Below are 18,834 nucleotides of genomic sequence, written 5' to 3'. Positions count from 1 at the left end.
TTTTATTCAGTTTAGAAATTTCCATTATTATCCCTGACTTTTAACATTTGAATGCATGACACTTTGGTCAATCATTCTTACATATTCAAGTCTTTAGCAACCCGGATCTATATCTAACACAGATGGATCTCTACCTGTCGCGATAATATAAAACTCCTGAAATTAGAGTAATAGTTACATAAGAATAAAATAAAATATATTTTGTTACCTTCTGGAGCTTGGAAGGGTTCAGTTTGAGCACATGTTTTATACCATCATTGTCCTCGTCAGAGCTCATTTCCCAGTATATTCAGCATCTGGCTCATATTCTCCATCTCAAACATATTCTCAAAACTATCATTTTCAACACGTTCAAAATCAATAAGACCCACTTTATATTAGGTGGCCTTAACTACTATGTACTAACATTTCAATTAATCATTTGATACAATGCACTTATTGTGTACATACATGTTTTTAAATTGTACTTATGTAAAAATGCCTGCATGTAATTACATCTGTAATTCATTTCTGTAGTTACATTTGTAATTACACAGTTGACACTTCCCTTACACCTAACCCTACCCTTAAACTTACCCACACCTGTCCCTAACCCTACCCTTAAACTTACCCACACCTGTCCCTAACCCTACCCATATCCCACCTCAATATCAGCAAAGGTGTTTTGCAATACAATTTGAACACAGTAAGTACATTGTACTTATTTTTTGATGTAAGTACATAGTACTTAAGGCCACCTAATATAAAGTGTGGCCAATCAATACTTTGATCACTGATAGTTTCTTCACCAGATCCACCATCAAGTGACAGTGACACTAATATTTGACTGCAGTAAATCGCTGAGCCATTTCAAGTTTTGCTGATGATGCTTCCAATTCTTTTGTTTTCGGCCTGCCGTAACATGATTTCCTGAGGGAGGGAACGGAGACGTTAGGTCAGTGACTGACGGAATAGGGGTTTCTCTTAGAAGCCTATCACCTTTGAGTTCTACAAAACGAGCCATTGGCAAAACAATGCCATGGGTCTGCAGAATTTGCATTTCGAACTCTGCCCACCAGCGTGGGTATATAAGGAGCCGTGTATGCAATCTCGCATTTATGTTACCTGCTGAGGAGCCGAGGTTGAGCACCCCGGCCCTACCAGTGGTACAGCGGTTGTGGCACGGGGACGTAACGTCTCCGTTCCCTTCTTCAGGGAACGAGGGTTACATACGTAACCGAGACGTTCTCTTTCAGTCAGTCACTCTAAGTTACGTCAGTGACTGACGGAATGGGGTCCATATCTAATCTCGCCACAACGGCTGTCTTCCAGCATTTAAGCATTTCCCACATGGAAATATGCCTGCCCGCAGTGAGGACTTACAGAATACACATATGACCCGAGTATGGGATGCATATGGAAAACTGAGGTATCCAGCCCACAGGGCTAACCCTAACCCCAGGGGTGGCAAGGTGATCTTGGTGGTCTTGCCAAGGAAAAGACACTTGCTGAAGAGACTTACTTCGGAAATACACATGTGGGGGTTACCCGGAACCATGCACATGGAGGCACCTAGCCTGACACGAGGGCTGACACGAGCGGGCATGCACTCTGGTGTAGGCATCAACAGTGCTGAAGGAACTCAGGGCTTCCTGGAGAAACTCACCCGAGTAAAATAGTGAACGCATCCGGTCAGTAAAGTGGAATGGCGCAGAAAGCGATGACACCGAGTCAGTACTACTTAACCCTCTAGGCGCCACGGTCGAGTTTACTCGCAGCACTGAATAAAACGGCCGATTTTGTCAAATAGGGTGTCAAATTTCGTTCACCCTCCCCTCCACTAGATGTCAGACATGTCATACTTCATCCCGACTTAAAAAAACATCATGCTTTTATATAAAAACTTCGAGCAAGAGCACATTGAATCAGTGTGAACAAAAGCGGAGCTAGTGTGCAAGTGAGCCATTTTATCAGAGCAATATTGTCAACGTCAGCGAGTATTTGCATTAGATTATTATTATTTTCTAATGGCATCAATAAAGCTTACCTGCAATGAAGTGTTGGGTCTTCTATTCGCGGACCCTGATTCTGAAGGGGAATATCTGCCTTCAGAATATGACATGATTCTGAAAGTGAAAGTATAGCCCTACACCAAGCACAAACAGTGAATCCTTTGCCCAATGTAGATGGTCCTTTGCCCAATGTCAGTGGTGGGAACACAGTGGTGTTTCCCGGGGTCGGAGTGTTCATTGCGAAGTTAGCAGGCGTGTTACGCCGGCTTCACACCGCACGTGCAAACAGTGCGTTGGCAGGGCAGGAGTGGTGCGTATGGAGAGCGGGAGCTGCGCATTGTGCATACATACTGGCAGCGGTTGTCTCGCGCAGCTGAACCGCGGCTTGTGTATTGCAAATACAGTTAGGGGGCAATGTGGAGGCAGGATGGGGAGTCGCAATGACAATGAAGGTAGTCCGAACTGTGCACACTCGGCGGGCGCGCATGCTTCTGTCTCTCGTCTTGTCTCATCTCACTCATGATCTCTGCCTAGCCGTGGCGAGTGATCTTTTAAACTAAACAGGTCTTGTCTTGACTTGTGTTTGTGTGTCATATGAATAATATATATATATGTGCCCCATACATGGAATCAGAGTGCCTACTTTATGTAGTAAATGGAAAGTCTCTACAGCAAAAGGCCAACCGTTACATGCATTTGGTTTGTTTCTACCATTTATTAGTAACGATTTACACAGTTTGTTTACTATTTACTATTTACCTGAGCATTCAGTATTGTGCAATATGCATACAGAAGGTGAGGGACATTTTGGGGGAAAGAAGTGCTGCATTTTATCATTTAAACATGTGACTTTAAATGAAAATTCTATAATCCAAGGTGACGACCACCATATGACGTCATAATATGCTAATTAGATTGTAACGTGTAATCCCTACTTAAACTTTGGGTCATCCTTAATATTTCTCTAATTTACAGAAACTCTATCTTTTATCACTTTTAAGATAAAGCCTTTTGAAATTAAGATGTCAAAATCGAAAGTATAAGGAAAAAACCTCTGGTGCCTAAAGGGTTAATGGACACTGGGAGCGAGTACAATCTTGCGATTGTGTTAGGTGTAGCCCAGCCTGCAGCTCTACAAATGTCTGTTAGCGAGACGCCATGTGCTAGAGCAGGGGTTTTCAAACTTTTTGTGTGTGTGGACCACTATTTGTAATCAAAAAATTTTGACCACCTCATAACACACATAATAAAATATGTCTACACACAGTCCTACCTGAATTATTACGCACCTCTAAATAGGCTTACTAGCACTAAAACTATAACTAGTCATCACATCAGTATATACAACAGGCTTGTTAAAAGAAAGTTTACTGCACACAACGGCTGCTACATATTTAATTTATTTATTCTGGCTCATAGATGCATCCGACTCACTGTCAATCTCTTAATTTTTTGTAACTTCTGCCACTTTCTCTTTTCTCTTCAAAGAACCTTTTGCTATCCACCGATCCATAAGAGCACTGAACTTGAACGTCACGGGCGAGCGCCACTAGCCTATTTTAGTAATCGCACAATAACTTGACAATTAAATACAAATGTTATATCAATATAGGCCTACATATTCTTTTTGTTTTTTATTTTTTTATGGGAATTTCCTGGTAAAATGAAGGTAAAAAAAATTGTATTTAATTTTATTTTATTTTGCCTTTCCACGGACCACCTGCAGTACCCTCACGGACCACTAGTGGTCCGCGGACCACAGTTTGGGAATGACTGTGCTAGAGTACAAAAGGAAGCCACACCTGGTGGAGAGTGCCCTCACCCCCACCTTGTGGAATAAAGGTGAATTGCACATATTCTGTCATTAAAGATTAAATTGTTGTCCAGAAAAAAATATATACGTACACTCTTATGGTGTGTTCACACCGGACGCGAATAAATCACGCTATTTGCATGTTGAGTTTACTTGCGTCCGGCAACCTTTGGTCTCATGGATCTATAATTTATTACCTGGCAAATCGTTTAGGCTGAGGGCAAAGAAGTTTCATTACTTCACATTCATTTAACTTTACGTTACCGTTGTAGCCTACTAGCACTGACTTTGAATGTTTGACTGAATTGTTTGCTTTATTTCATGTATAGCTTATTATACCTTTTACTTATACTTTTGTATTATTGATCATACATAAACTTGCATTTAACAAAAAGAGACTGGGTTGTGTTTCATGTTTAATGTTATCACAGTGATAATCATATGCACACTTGTCTGAACCAGATATTAATATATGATTAATATAAACCAGATTTTCTCCTCATTGTTGTCACTACTAGAGCAAGCTCCTGATTGGTTAATATGTTGGTCTATTCACGTGTTTGCATTGAGTAAACAGTATTTGCTGTTCTGAAATATTAAGCCATAAAAAAAAAAAATTATATCTTGACCAGCTCATACAGAACAAAACAAGCATTTTCTTTACCCGTTCAGTGTCTGATCTAATGAAAAAAAATCTGCTGATAACCGTTAAGCTGCAGTGAATCCTCCCACGACAGAGTTTGAACCTCCTATAGTTCACACAACCTGAACACGTTATATAGCCTAGTTAATTTTTTTTCTAGCTCTGTTCACAGACGAGGCTTAAGCTAGTCCCAGACTAAAATGCTTGAACTGAAAGCATCTTGCACTGATATATCTTAAAGGGGGTTAATGCTAATTCATGCATTCTGACTTATTTACACTGTTAAAGGTCCCATGGCATGAAATTTTCATTTTGTGAGATTTTTAACATTAATATGAGTTCTCCTAGCCTGTATATGGTCCCCAAGGGGCTAGAAATTTTGATAGGTGTAAACCGAGTTCTGGTTGTCCTGCTCTGCCTTTGAGAAAATAAGATCTCAGACGAGCCGATCTGGAATCTTCCCTGTATGTCGTCATACGGGTAATGGTTACCTCCCCTTACTCTGCTTTGCCCGCCCAGAGAATTTGGAGAGAATGGATTCAGTTTATCAGTCACGATGTCAGCACAGGCTTTACAAACAGACTTTAACCATGTGGATTCGACAGCACCGCCACAAACAGTGAGTACAAACAGTGTTCATTAATGCCTGATCTGTGATCAGTGATTTCTGATGTGTAGCTAATCATTCAAGTTCACACAGACTTTCTTTCTAGATCGTTTAATACTGTCAGTCCCGCCGCTGGCCGTCTTGATGCCCTAAGCGTAATGCATCAGTGAGTCAAGCCAGTGACTAAAACGTCAACTTCACGTCTTTTTTTTATAGCATGAAACAAATCTGTTCTTTCAATTGTGATTAGACGCTACATTAGCGATCAAAGAACACTCTCTTTATAATGTTCTGAGCTGTCAATCACACGTCGCGAGTTCATCTGCACACTTGCCCAAACTGACGTTATAATGAATGACGCTGTTATGCTGCACAACAAAGCTCTTTTTGTATTCATGTCCATGTGATGTTTGCTGTTAGTTGTGGTCAAAGCACTTTGTGAGAGAAAACGCTGTAATGACGAGATCACTGCATTCACGCGATCAACAGACTGTCTGTGTACTCAATGCTCTTCACTGCAGCTTTTCATGTGATGGGAAAAGATCTAAAAATAAAGAGATAATCAACACTTTCACGATTCGTTCATCTCGACGGCTGTAATGGTAAAAAAAACTTAGTAAAATTATTCGAGAGGGGTTCCACATGTTACAAAATTCGTAGAATAAGGAGGAAGAAGACAGGGTCGGCGTGACTGGGACTCGTGTTTATTCAGAACTCTCAGATACAAACAAAATAAACTCGTGCTCACAGCGCTCTCAACAACTCGATAAAACTTACTCAGCAATCTTTCTCCAGCTCTAAGTTCTCTCTATGCTGTCCGTCTCTCTCTCTGGCAGTGCTTGCGAACCTCGCTAAACCACGCCCCCTCCGCCACATAATCTAACACTCATTTCAAATGCAAAGATGTCAGCCAATCACAACAGTGGGTGTTTTCACTTAAGTCTCACAGCAGACACGCCCCTTGAAACAGAGTTTTCAAGCCAGAGGGCTAATATCAGTATAGAAATTATGACATTTTTTAATGTAAAAATCATACTAACAATAAAAGTACACCTCAATCCATGCCATGGGATCTTTAAAGAGCTGAATTCTCATGCTAAACATGAAAAAAAAAAAAAAAAAACATTTAATTAGTTGATCGTATGATGAAGTATTTCTGTGCCTCACACACTCACACATTTGAACAAGTTTTGGAAAGGTTTTTTTTTCTCTCTCTCTCAAGTATGGCCCTATATGAGGTCATAAAGCATGGAACTGCTTGTATGGGCACTTCTCCACGATGAGTGTGTGTGCACATCAACCCGAGCGAGAGCAAGAGCGCATCCATCAGTGAGCTTTGTTCGGGTTACGGGAGCCGCTGGCAGCGCTGTCATTTTGTTTTTAGACCACGAAATCGACAATGTCATCAAAGAAGTGCTTTTCTGGTTGTGAAGGAAAGATAACCTTGTTCAGCCTCCTAAATAACCCAGCGTTAAGGAAACAGTGGATGCAGTTTGATTTTTTGGAGCAGCAACGAGTTCTGCAAGTGTGTTTGTTTGTTCCCGGTCATGAGTGGAAACTGCAGACGGTGAGTGAAACTGCATCAAATGTGTGTTTTGTTGGCAATCGGCGCGTAAAAATGGTCTGATGGTTTCCGGGTTGTATGGGCTCAGATTAGTTAGCTGGCCCAGTGTGTTGTGATTCGCTAACCGCCTAGTGCACGTTTGTCGGAAACGTCACGCCCCTTACCTTTACCGGTAGACTGTGCTTTGGGTAGTACAATGGCGTCAATAAAACCATACCAATTTGAGCCCGAATCAGACCCAGACAATTTTAGTGAAGATGATCAAGCAGAACCTGTTCAGTCCTCAAGAGTAAAGACTGCGGATCTATAGTGATCGCTACTGAATGGCACTGTTACTTTTGTATTTTTAGAACGATTTGCCAAATATCTGTCGCAAGAACGAACACTAAACATTGGCTTTACTATAGTATCCAAATCAAACACAGAACCATGTATAGCATGCCTGTAGATAAACAATACATAAAAGCTCTAATCAAAGAATAATTTACACTAATGCCAAGTTCGCTGTTGAGATTTTAAAAAAGTTTGTAACGTTGGGTATTTGTCGGATAACGTTAAGTATGAATGAGCATTTAACAAACTGGTTTGCAGAGCCAAACAGCGTTGTCATCTGTGTACTTCCTTGCTACAACGTACAATTAACAATACAAACTATTACAGGAAAACACATCAACGAAAAATAAATCATACTTACAGGTTGTGGCCCATAAACAGCTTGTTTTTAAATCCATCTTTCAGGACAAGCCGTTGTGCGAATCCTGCATTGAACTCGTGAAGATTGTGGAAGCTTTCCTCCTTGAAATGTGCAGCGGGAGCCGCGCGCGCCCGTCGTGCATTCACACTGGCAGGGTTTGTCTCGCGCAGCTGAACCGCTGCTCGTGTATTGCAAATACAGACGAATATTGTCCATTATGCCACATTTTCTGGTCTTCTCCTCCGACCCCTGTCTGTCTCGTGCTTTGATTTATGATGGGCACCATATATCTGCTGTAAATGCGACCTGTTACCTTCTCTCTTATACACACAAGCATATAACATGTTGTATGTTAAACGCACCCCGGCTGAACAAAGTGGACCTGCAATCCGGATGAAAATAACAGCGTTTCGTCGGCATTGCGGCAACAACACTCCAGCCTAATAACTATACCAAAACAACGCTTCCCCGCGATACAAAATGGCCTCACCCCCCCTTATTTCATATTCTCGGAGGAGGGGTTTATGTAAATATTGGGGCTGGTGATATCAGAGACCCTGGAGGAATGTGTAGTAGTCCCTACTGGCCGTTTGCTGTAGTCCTTAGAAATTGATTTCTTTAAAAGCAAATATCTCCCTTTGCTTTAAACTTTGAACGTTGTAACTTTGCAGATGTTGTTTATGCTCAAACAGCAACATTACACACTAGCTAAAGTTAGAAAAGTGAAATCGTGGTTTACCACCCCTTTAAAAGGAATAATAGTAATATTCTCTTATTGGCCTGTTTTAGCAAAGCCATCCATGGAACAAACTAAATAAGCTCTGAAAATGATTAAAAGAACATAGGCTATTATACAGAAACTTTATATTTAATCTTATTAGATGATTATTTAATTGCAGTTGATAGATTTTTACTTTCAATAAAACATTTGCAATGGGTTTGTAAAAAGTGCCTTATATCCATGATTGGCCTGAGTTTTTGTTGCATTTCCACTGTTCTGTCCAGCCGAGGTCACCATCTAGTGCATAAACTGCTCACCATAACTAGTTTCACTTTTTTTTTAGGACACGTTCTCTTTCAAGCATACGTTTCGGTGTCTCACTATGGGATACGCCCCTTCCGCGTATTCCTCAGAAGCCCTATTACATTACGCCAGCCCCAATTGGCTGGCAGACGTGACGTTGTGTCTGGGAGTGGCCTCCCCCTCCCTCAGTATAAAAGGGGCAGCACAACGTCACAACGACATTAAAAAACCTCTTCTCGCTTCACACCAGAAGCCTTGAAGCCTACCTTTTCAAAGAACAAACTTCTGGACGAACCGCTGGCCACCACGCCGTTTTTTCGTCTGGCTCCTTCAATTTGCATTCCAGCCGATTGCAAGGATTGTTCGATACAACGATGGCCGCAGCAATGCAAACCATCCCGGCTAGTGAGGGAGATTCTGTGCGACTGTGTTCATGCGGGAACAAAATTTCATGCAAGGACACACACCAGGTCTGCTCTGCATGTCTCGGGCTGAAACATGCCCAATTGGCGATCGAGAACCCCGGCTCCTGTGAACACTACGCACGCTTCACCATGAAGAGCCTTCGCCGCAGGCTAGCACGCCAAGCTAGCCTGTCAGGCCAAGATCCCCTCATGTCACCTAGCCCTGTTCCAGCTGCCACTCCGCAGGTAACCATTCCTGCAGTAGAGCTGCCCACCACGGCAGTTCTGTCCTGGAGTGAAGAGCTTGACGCGTGCGTCCCTCTGCCTGGTGTGCTCAGCACGGACGAGGATGAGGACGCGCTCGATTTCGAGGAAGAGGGACAATCCGATTATCTTCTCTCTGAGGAAGAGGAAGATTTCAAGGACTCCCCCTTCCTTCCCCCTGCGCACTCGGCACAACTCCTCGCAGCGGCGGGATCCACGGAAGAGGCGGGCGGGGCACCATCCTCTCCGCTTCTCAGTGTAGATCTGCAAGATGTGTGCAAACGCGCTGCAGATAAACTAAATATTCCGTGGCCGACCGTGGTAGCAGAGACTGCAAAGTCTCGCTATGAGGGCAAGAGGCTGCCGAGAGCGAAACGGGCAGCACGACAGCTCCTTCCAGTATTTCCAGAGCTGCTGGAGGAGGTTGCGGTGACATGGAAGGATTCACAAGCAAGATGCCCGTGCAGGGAGGATCCGCCATCCTGGACGCACCGGTGGTCACAGAGGGCATTTTTGGCTCAGCACTGTCACTGATGCAAAAAAGATGCGAGGAGAAGAAGAGGGATGATGAGGCTCTGCAACTCTGCGTGCCTAGAAAGTCACAGACTGTACCCCCTCCGCCACCTCGGCAGACCTTCGCACAGGCCGCGGCCCGCCCACCCCCCAGCTTTCGTATTCCTAAACGGCAGAGACCGAACGTGAATGCAGCGGGTCAGGGCGGAGCACCGGAACAGAGAACTGCCTGGGCTAGAAAGAACTATCCGCCTGCAACAGCTCAGACGGTTCAGCCAGCTCCTCAACCTCATGCCCATTATCAGGGAGCAAGGAGGAAGAAGAAGGCAGTTTGATGGGACCTTCCTCAGGGACGGGAGCCCACAGCCCCCCTGTTCGCTGGCTCCCGACCCTCAAAAGTTCAGTGTTCGACAAGGAACGAGTTCCGAAGTTCCCACTTCCAGATGTTCTGTGTGGAAAACAGCCCGGCTGGGCCAGGGGAAGCAGAGCGGTGAAAACAACGAGAGACGGTGCAGTGGTGCACACCCACCCACTAGTCACAAGCACTTTCCATGTTCAAAACTCAATAAAGTTTTCACTGTACCCCCAAAACATGTTGGAAAACATAACGCCACAAAAAATGTTACAAAACATACTAACAGAACACAATATTACATCTCCTCAGGGGGTTATCGCCCCCTTAGAGGTGATGACACACTTAAACTCTGTCCAAACGCAAAGTGCCCACGCATGCGCAGTACAGATCACAAACTCGTTCACGACTCAGCCACACGATGGCACCAGAACATTGCAAATAAACAAGTGGCGAGAATGCACACAGTCCCGCTGGGTATTGAGAACGATACAGTACGGGTACAGAATGCAATTTGTCACTTCTCCCCCGCAATTCAAAGGGATAGTTCATTCTCAGGTGCGGGGAGAATTAAAGCATGTTCTTCAGGAAGAAATTTCCTCTCTGTTGAACAAGAAGGCGATAAGAGTGGTCCCACCCGAGCAAAGCCACAGTGGGTTTTACTCGAGGTACTTTCTCGTTCCAAAGAAGGGAACTCGGGGTCTTCGTCCCATATTAGATCTGCGTGCACTGAACAAATACTTAAGAAAGTACAAGTTCAGAATGCTCACTCATTCTACACTCCTAAAAATAGTGCGCCAGGGCGATTGGTTCACGTCGATCGACCTGAAAGACGCGTACTTTCACTATCTATCTATCTATCTATCTATCTATCTATCTATCTATCTATCTATCTATCTATCTATCTATCTATCTATCTATCTATCTATCTATCTATCTATCTAGGCCTACATGCTTTAGATTACAAATTCAACAAATACAAATATGAAAGAGACAACGTTTAGACATTTATTTTAAGATTTTTACATTCCACTATAATGCATTTAAAAAAATTTTTTAAGGGAAACAAATCGGCTCTTGAACAACTGTAAATCATTGATAATTACAGACACCATTGAAAAATTAACTAGCAAAACAGACGGCTGCTTTGGTAACTTGTTATACTGATAGTTATAGCTAAATACAGTGCAATGGATTAGCTAGCTAAAATATATGTGGCGTGTACTTAGCTATTACACAATATTCTCATACCTCATTCTCAGTAAATGCTTTTTTTTTCCATCCCTCTCTGACCAGCAGTTAAATATAGTCCGCTGTGCAGCGCTATTGAGCGCTTCTCTTCATTTTTGGCGCTAAAGGCCTGTTCACACCGGGACGATTTTCGCACGCGTTTATCGCCGATGTTTAACGCCTCGGGACTAAACAATGGGCGCCAATATGAGTGTTCACACCGACGCGCAAAACGCCAGGCGTAAAAGCGTCATTTTTAAAAAAACGCCTCGGGTTCGTTTTTTTATTTTGACGCGGCGCGTAAAAAACTGTCCGACCAATGAGATCGGCGCTTTTGTTCACGTGCCTGGAGCTGCTGAAGTGACAGTAAAACACGACTTGGTGGCGCTCAAGCGCAAAACGGTCTTGCCGAGCACACATTGATACGACGAAGAAGTAGTAAGTAGACAAAGAAGAAGATGAACTGCTAATGCTGCTTGCCAGTTAGCAAAAAGTGTGTGAATGGTTTTGTCCATATACATAATATGTCTATGGTTTTGGCAATCACGTAAATACTGTCTCTCTTCTCCTTATGTGTGACGAGTGTCAGAGGCTTAAAGTGCCGCAGCACCATCTTGTGTACCGGGAGCGCATCGACTGAACGTGCACGTTCACTCGGCGCAGCGCCAGTGAAAATCGCTTGGGTGTGAACACTCAAGACGCGCCGAAAAACGGCACGAAAAACGCTGGCGATAAGCGCGCGCGATATTCGTCCCGGTGTGTACAGGCCTTAACGTTACCCGTGTGCTCTCCCATTCAAACACCACTCGCGTTGTTTTGGTGAAAGTGTGACTCATTGGTTGGGTGTTACCAATCGGTTCAATGGAGGGGGAGAATTTTTTGTCTGATTTATGACAAACTCATATTTGATTACGAACAAAATTATTGTTACAAAATAAATTCATTCTACATATTTTTCATTTGATTTATTGTGATTTTCATGTTGAAATATTGGGGGGAGAACTTACAGCTATGCTTCTGGAACACATACAGAAGCTGGGTTTACAACTAAACACAGAAAAGAGTGTTTTAATTCCCACGCAGTCCATAACATATCTGGGGCTGTCACTGGACTCGGTGACATTCAGAGCACGACTGTCGGAGGACAGGGTGGTAAAATTCACTCGGTGCCTGGCCGAATTTCAGAAGGGAAAAAGTGTCTCTTTCTGCACATGCCTCAGGCTATTGGGACTGATGGCCTCAGCCCTTATAGTCATTTCCTTAGGCAGACTGTTCATGAGAGAGTTTCAACGCTGGGTAGCGTCTCTGAGGCTGGATCCACTACGGCACTCCCGAGAGTGAGAGTGACGTCAGAGGCGGTATTGGCACTGCGTCAATGGAGACTCCCGACCTTTCTGGTTCAAGGGGTACCCATGGGCGTGTTTCAAGCCAGGAAAGTCATAACAACGGACGCGTCCTTGTCAGGTTGGGGGGGCATCCACGAGGGCAGGATAGTGAATGGGAGATGGGGTCATCATCTGGCCGATCTTCATATAAACTATCTGGAAATGCTTGCCGTTTTTCTGACGTTGAAGCATTTCCTTCCCTTTCTGAAGGGACATCATGTCCTTGTGAGAACAGAAACACTACGGTTGTGGCTTACATAAATCGACAGGGGGGTCTCAGATCACTTCCCTTGCACATGTTAGCACGCAAACTGATCTTATGGGGCAATGTCAATCTTCTTTCCCTGAGAGCGACGCACGTATACAGGGTGTAATGAATCAGGGTGCGGATTTGCTGTCCAGGGGCAATCCTCTATACGGGGAGTGGAGATTGAACAAGGAAGTGGTCGAACAGATTTGGAGCATATACGGCAGAGCGACAGTGGATCTGTTCGCGTCTCACGACAATGCTCAGTGTCCTCTGTTCTTCTCACTGAAGGACCAGAGCGCGCCCCTGGGGATAGATGCGTTGGCGCACGAATGGCCTCGCACTCTCCTTTACGCGTTCCCACCGATAGCGTTAATATCCCCAACACTCTACAGAGTGAGGGCGGAAGGATTGAGGCTGATACTAATAGCTCCGAGGTGGCCAGGGAAACACTGGCTGGCGGAGATCATGCTATTTCAACCTCATCCAGAACGCCTGGCACTATGGGCCTGGCCAGTGAGTGGTTCAATTTGAACACAACTGGTCTGTCTGACAGTGTTATCAGGACCATACAAAATGCTAGAGCCTCGTCTACTAGTTCTCTTTACGAGTGCAAATGGGGCGTGTTTGAACGTTGGTGCACGGCTAAACACGAAATTCCCTTTCAGTGTTCGGTGGCGGTCGTTCTATCATTTCTGCAGGATTTGATAGACCAAGGGAAAGCGTTTTCAACCATAAAAGTGTTTCTGGCCGCTATATCTGCCTGTCACATAGGTTTTGATAACAAAACTGTTGGGCAGCATCCTTTAGTATGCAGATTCAAGAAGGGCGCACGCTGCGCGTTGCCAGTTTCAAAACCGCTTTCTCCTTCATGGGATTTGGCATTGGTGCTTGATGCTATTTCAATGTCCCCATTTGAACCGTTGGACAAGATTGATTTAAAAATATTGTCATTTAAGACAGCGCTGCTGTTAGCTTTGGCTTCAGCGAAGCGCGTAAGCGAGATCCATGCACTTTCGGTGCATTCAGCGTGTATGCAGTTCATGCATGCGGATGCAGGGGTAATTCTGAAACCTAATCTTGCATTCATGCCTAAAATAATTAATTCTATCATCCCTCTTGAGTTGAGAGCCTTCTCCCCACCGCCTTTTGCGTCATCAGAACAGCAAAAGTCAAATGCGCTGTGCCCAGTGCGCGCTTTACGCATTTACGCAGAAAGAATCAGAGGGTTCAGGGAGAATGACCAGCTGTTCGTGTCTTGGGCGAAACCACGCACGGGGAAACCGATTACTAAACAGCGTTTATCGCACTGGATAGTGGAGGATATTTCGTTGGCATATTCTAGCAAGGGTCTTGTGCCCCCGTCTGGTTTACGTGCACACTCAACGAGGGGAATGTCAACGTCGTGGGCTCTATTTAAAGGAGTCACGATACATGACATTTGCGAAGCGGCGAGTTGGTCCTCGCCGCATACATTTGCAAGATTCTACAAATTGGATGTTACAGCTCAAACGTTAGCACATGCAGTATTGAGCGTAGGAATGTGAGTCGTGAGTCATGACTTGTTCAGCCCTGAATATAGTTATGGTGGTTGGCAGGAGACTTCGAGGCAGGCTATCTGGCAATACGGGAGTTAGGATATCCCATAGTGAGACACCGAAACGTATGCTTGAAAGAGAACAATAGGTTACTTGCGTAACCCCGGTTCTCTGATAGCATTAAGTGAGGTGTCTCACCAGATCACCCTCCTTGCTATGTGAAGCGAGGAAGAGGTGTGCTTGTTTTGAATTAGTGATGTGTCGTTCATGAACGATTCGTTCATTTTGAACGAATCTTTAATATGACTCGGGACTACTGAGTGGTCTCAGAGAGTGATTCGTTGAATGTCGTTGTGCTGCCTCTTTTATACTGATGGAGGGGGAGGCCACTCCCAGACACAACGTCCCAGCAAACACAAAACGTTTTTACAACGTTTCACAACGTTGTATTTTGGTTGCAATTAGGTAATGTTGCAGTACAACGTTTTAAAGACGGTTTAAAAACGTTTTTTAAATAGAAAAATAATGTAACCAAAATAAAACGTTTCAAAAACGTTGTAAAAATACCAACCTGGTACGTTTTCTTTAAGTAGTCAAAAAACGTAAATATTACGTTTGTCTACTACCAAACTACAACTTTTGTTAGACGTTTTATTCTGGTGTTAAAATAACGTAATCTGCACGTTGGAATAGGACGTTTAAAAAACGTCATGACAGTACCAAAATACAACCAGATGCCAAACCTCCAATGATAGGCTACGTTCTGTTTGTGTCAAAATATCAGTAACATTTTACCATTGAGGCGATTCAGTGACTGAGTGAGACTGATTTATGCAGCTGAGCATTCGATATCAAAAGGACTTAAAGGTAGCCTAATATGTGAATGCTTACTTTCAGTGGTCTCTGCTCATTTAACTGATAGCAAGCTATATTAGAATAATCCAATCGATTATTGTTGTTTCATAGCTCATCACGAGCCTGGCGCGTGGATCAAACAGCTCATAGAGTGTAAAAATGAGCCCGATCACACGAAAATGCGTATAAATATAACTATTACTATATACGCACGAACCTGTGATGATGTAGGCCAGGCTGCACTATCCAATTAAACAACGTTATCAACTTTCGGGACACTTTCTACTCCATCAGTAAGCCTATGTGATGTTTTAATTCTTGAAACGCTGTGTAATTGACATATGACGTGTTTAATGGGCGTGCGTGTTGAACATTCGAGTCGCTTTTAAACTGGAGCGGTGGGAGTTACCATGGAAACGGGGCGACACAGTGAAACAGCAAGACTCCGCCTGCGTCCTGTCACTGTTGTTTTCACTGATTTCAGGTAAGTTTAGTCCCTAAAATTACACATTTAATGTTAAATTACACATATAATACATACAACTGTTCCGTTGTTATGTTGAATATTTAATTTATAGAAATGGTTTAACGTTAGTGTCTTCGGAAAAAATCCGTTAGCCGTTAGGCTAACTTAATGAGAGGTAACTTAACGTTAGCTTAGGCTAACGTAACTAGCCTTGAGCTCTTGTTTATGAAAGTTTGGGGTTTTAATCACATATTATGTGAAGATAAGAGGGTTTTGATAGTTTTGTTAACGTTTTGCTGGCAATTTGTCAATGGATGAATGGAAGTAACGTTAATCTAATTATTTAACCTAAAAGTTTGCACTGTAAAGTTAATCGGTGACGTCACTCACATGGAGCGTGACAATGAGCTGAAACTATTTCAAACACCTTTTTCTTACATGGTTTTCCATCAATTATTATTATTACGTAACGTTATATATCTCCATGCATCTGTAAAACCCCAAAACATAAAATCTGATATCTAAAGATATTATATATTGTATATCCTGTATATTCTTACTTTTTTCAGCATTTTAACCACGTGCTCTAGTTTATTTATTTCTAATAAACCTGACATTGTATACCACATATTGTTGGCTCTGTGACAAATTGTTTATGTTTCTAGATTCTGATGGATGTGCAGAGAACATTCCTGTGTGTATATGATACAACAAATGTTGATAGTTCTTGTAAATTAAATGGTAAAATGTTCATGAAGTGACTCTGAGAGCTCTGCAGATAAAGTTAATGTATAGAGAGACAGCAGACACTGAAATCATTGCAAGCGTCACACACGTTTTAGTTTGCGTAGTAGTCGAAACTGCAGCGCTCATTCACACAGACATGGCAGAACATAAAGACTTCAGATTTCATTAGCAGTTTTTTTAGCTTTAATATTCACAGACACTAGTCTGTATCGGTATCTGATTCATTGTACCGCCCTACTTTTAATTTATTAATTCAAAAATTGCCAAATTCTGTGGCGTTCCGCTTTATACAGTAAATTGTGACTGGATTCTGTGGTTTCATGCATGTTTTTGCATCACGGAAATCATATGACTCTACGTGGTATTTGCAGTATTAAAGAGATTTATTTTTGAGAGTTATTTATTGTTGTGTTATAAATTAGCTACCATAAGAAGGGTATGAATGACTAAAAGACTAAATTTCAGTCCGGCAGAATTCTCTGCACACTTTAACACAGAGGCCAAATGAGCATTTTGAATGTAAGAACCTCACATTATATTTATAACAATCATTGTTGATATTTTAATTGTATTTCAGGGCAGTTTGTGAAGACAGATAAACAAGAGATGTTGTGACAACCTGGACAGAAGTCGGTTCCAGATCCACCTTCCACACCAGACTTCTCTCTCATATGGATTGCTGTCTGCTGTCATATTATATGTTCTCTGCAGAATTAGGTGCATGCAGATATTACTCAAGAACATGACTAAACTTTGTTTGCTATAATACATCTATTTAGTGCACCGGTGTGAAACATACTTCCCCCCACATTTGCTGTATATCTATATCTTTGTCATAGTATTCTTTCAGTGGTTAAGGGAATTTTACATGACGGGCGTCAACGATTGTAAATGCAATGATCTCTATGAAATGAAGCGTCCGATTTCTGGTGTTGTGCCGAAATCTGACCTACCAAATGATGTGACCCTAGTTGACTGATACAACTAAACCCATCCCTAATCCTAACCTTATAACTAGGGTCACAGAATTCAGCACTATAACAGAATGAATCTGCATTGAATGAATGGTTTACTTACTAACTCACTCATTAAGACAGCCCCTTGCTGCCACCTACTGGCATAACAATGTAACCTGCTACGAAAGCGCTGAAATACAACTAAAACACAGACTGTTTCTCAAAATCAAGTATGCCAATATTATAAAATATTATTTATTGAACAATAATAGCCATTATAAACTTTACATATGTAATGTATATTAATTAATAAGTTATAAATTGTATTTTAATTATTATAACAATTGCAATAAAATAATTTGTAACTAGTTAGATAAAATGTACATTTTACAGATGAGTTTTTTTCTGTTATAACATCTGTGCACTGACATTTCTTGGATTTTTCTATTTGTTAATGTTCTTATTTAAAATTGCTGTACTTTATTTGTACCATTTTGTTTTATTGGCGTAGTTTTATTTATCTGTTAAGAATTTTCTGTTACTATTAATGAGGGCGCTAATTGTAGTCTTTGAAAAAAATCTCAAGGTCCTTGAAAGTACTGGAATTTAATTATACATTATCTCTACAAACAATGACAAAGGTGTTATCATTTAACACTTTTGTTGTTGTTCCAAACTTGTGTGACTTTGTTAGACCTTAAAGTTAATGTTTCTGACCTTATTCACCATTCACTTTCTTTGGTTCAAAAAAAGTGAATGGTGAATAAGGAACATTATGCTTATCTCCTGACTAAGGTTAACATTAACACCTCCATTTGTTCAACAGTGGAAAGAAAGTCATACAGGTTTACATTGGATTTACGCAGGGTTGAGTAAATGACAGATTTTTTTTTTTGTGAACGACCTAATCATATTTCTTATATTGTGTGAATAAATACAATGAGTGACTACATTTGTGTATAGTATAAATTATTAGTACCACATATGTTAATGTAGTTTTATAAAATGGGCAACAACCAGAGGTCCGCCCTACAGGGTGAAATGTAAAAAGTGTTAGTAATGAGCTGAATATTCAGATGTACAGAAATATCGTAACCTGTGACTAGCCTATGACGAATTATAAAGAGATCTATAAAAACCACTTAATCTATTTCTCTTACTGTAGTTATAATATTGTTTTATATTAAAGTCATTTTTCAAAGATAACAGTAAAAACATTTTGATTACATGTGTGAAGTGAAGAACAGTTTGGACGTGATAAATACGTTTCTGCAACGTTGAAAGGAGACGTGGTAACGTGATGAATACGTTATAAATACGTTTCTGCAACGTTGTGAAAAAAACGTTTTTATAACGTGAAAAAAACCCGACATCTGTCGTATTAAATACGTAGGATAAAAACGTTATCACGACCTTTTCACAACGTGAAAAAAACGTTTTTACAACGTTGCTGTGTTTGCTGGGGTCACGTCTGCCAGCCAATTGGGGCTGGCGTAATGTAATAGGGCTTAGGAATACGAGGAAGGGGCGTATCCCATAGT

The 18,834-nt window shown here is 42.0% G+C and overlaps 1 protein-coding gene across 4 annotated transcripts in view; it reads left to right on the top strand.

The window, feature by feature from the left end:
* The window catches only part of LOC307120270 (uncharacterized protein), a 911,732-nt gene that overhangs the window by 373,911 nt on the left and 518,987 nt on the right, over positions 1–18,834 (top strand). The gene's annotated exons all lie outside the window — the stretch shown is intronic.

Source organism: Gobio gobio (genome assembly GCF_949357685.1).
Source record: "Gobio gobio genome assembly, chromosome: 24".
In the NCBI taxonomy this organism is placed as follows: domain Eukaryota; kingdom Metazoa; phylum Chordata; class Actinopteri; order Cypriniformes; family Gobionidae; genus Gobio; species Gobio gobio.
The sequence above is the reverse complement of the archived record's forward strand: the minus strand, read 5'-3'. Positions and strand labels throughout refer to the sequence as shown.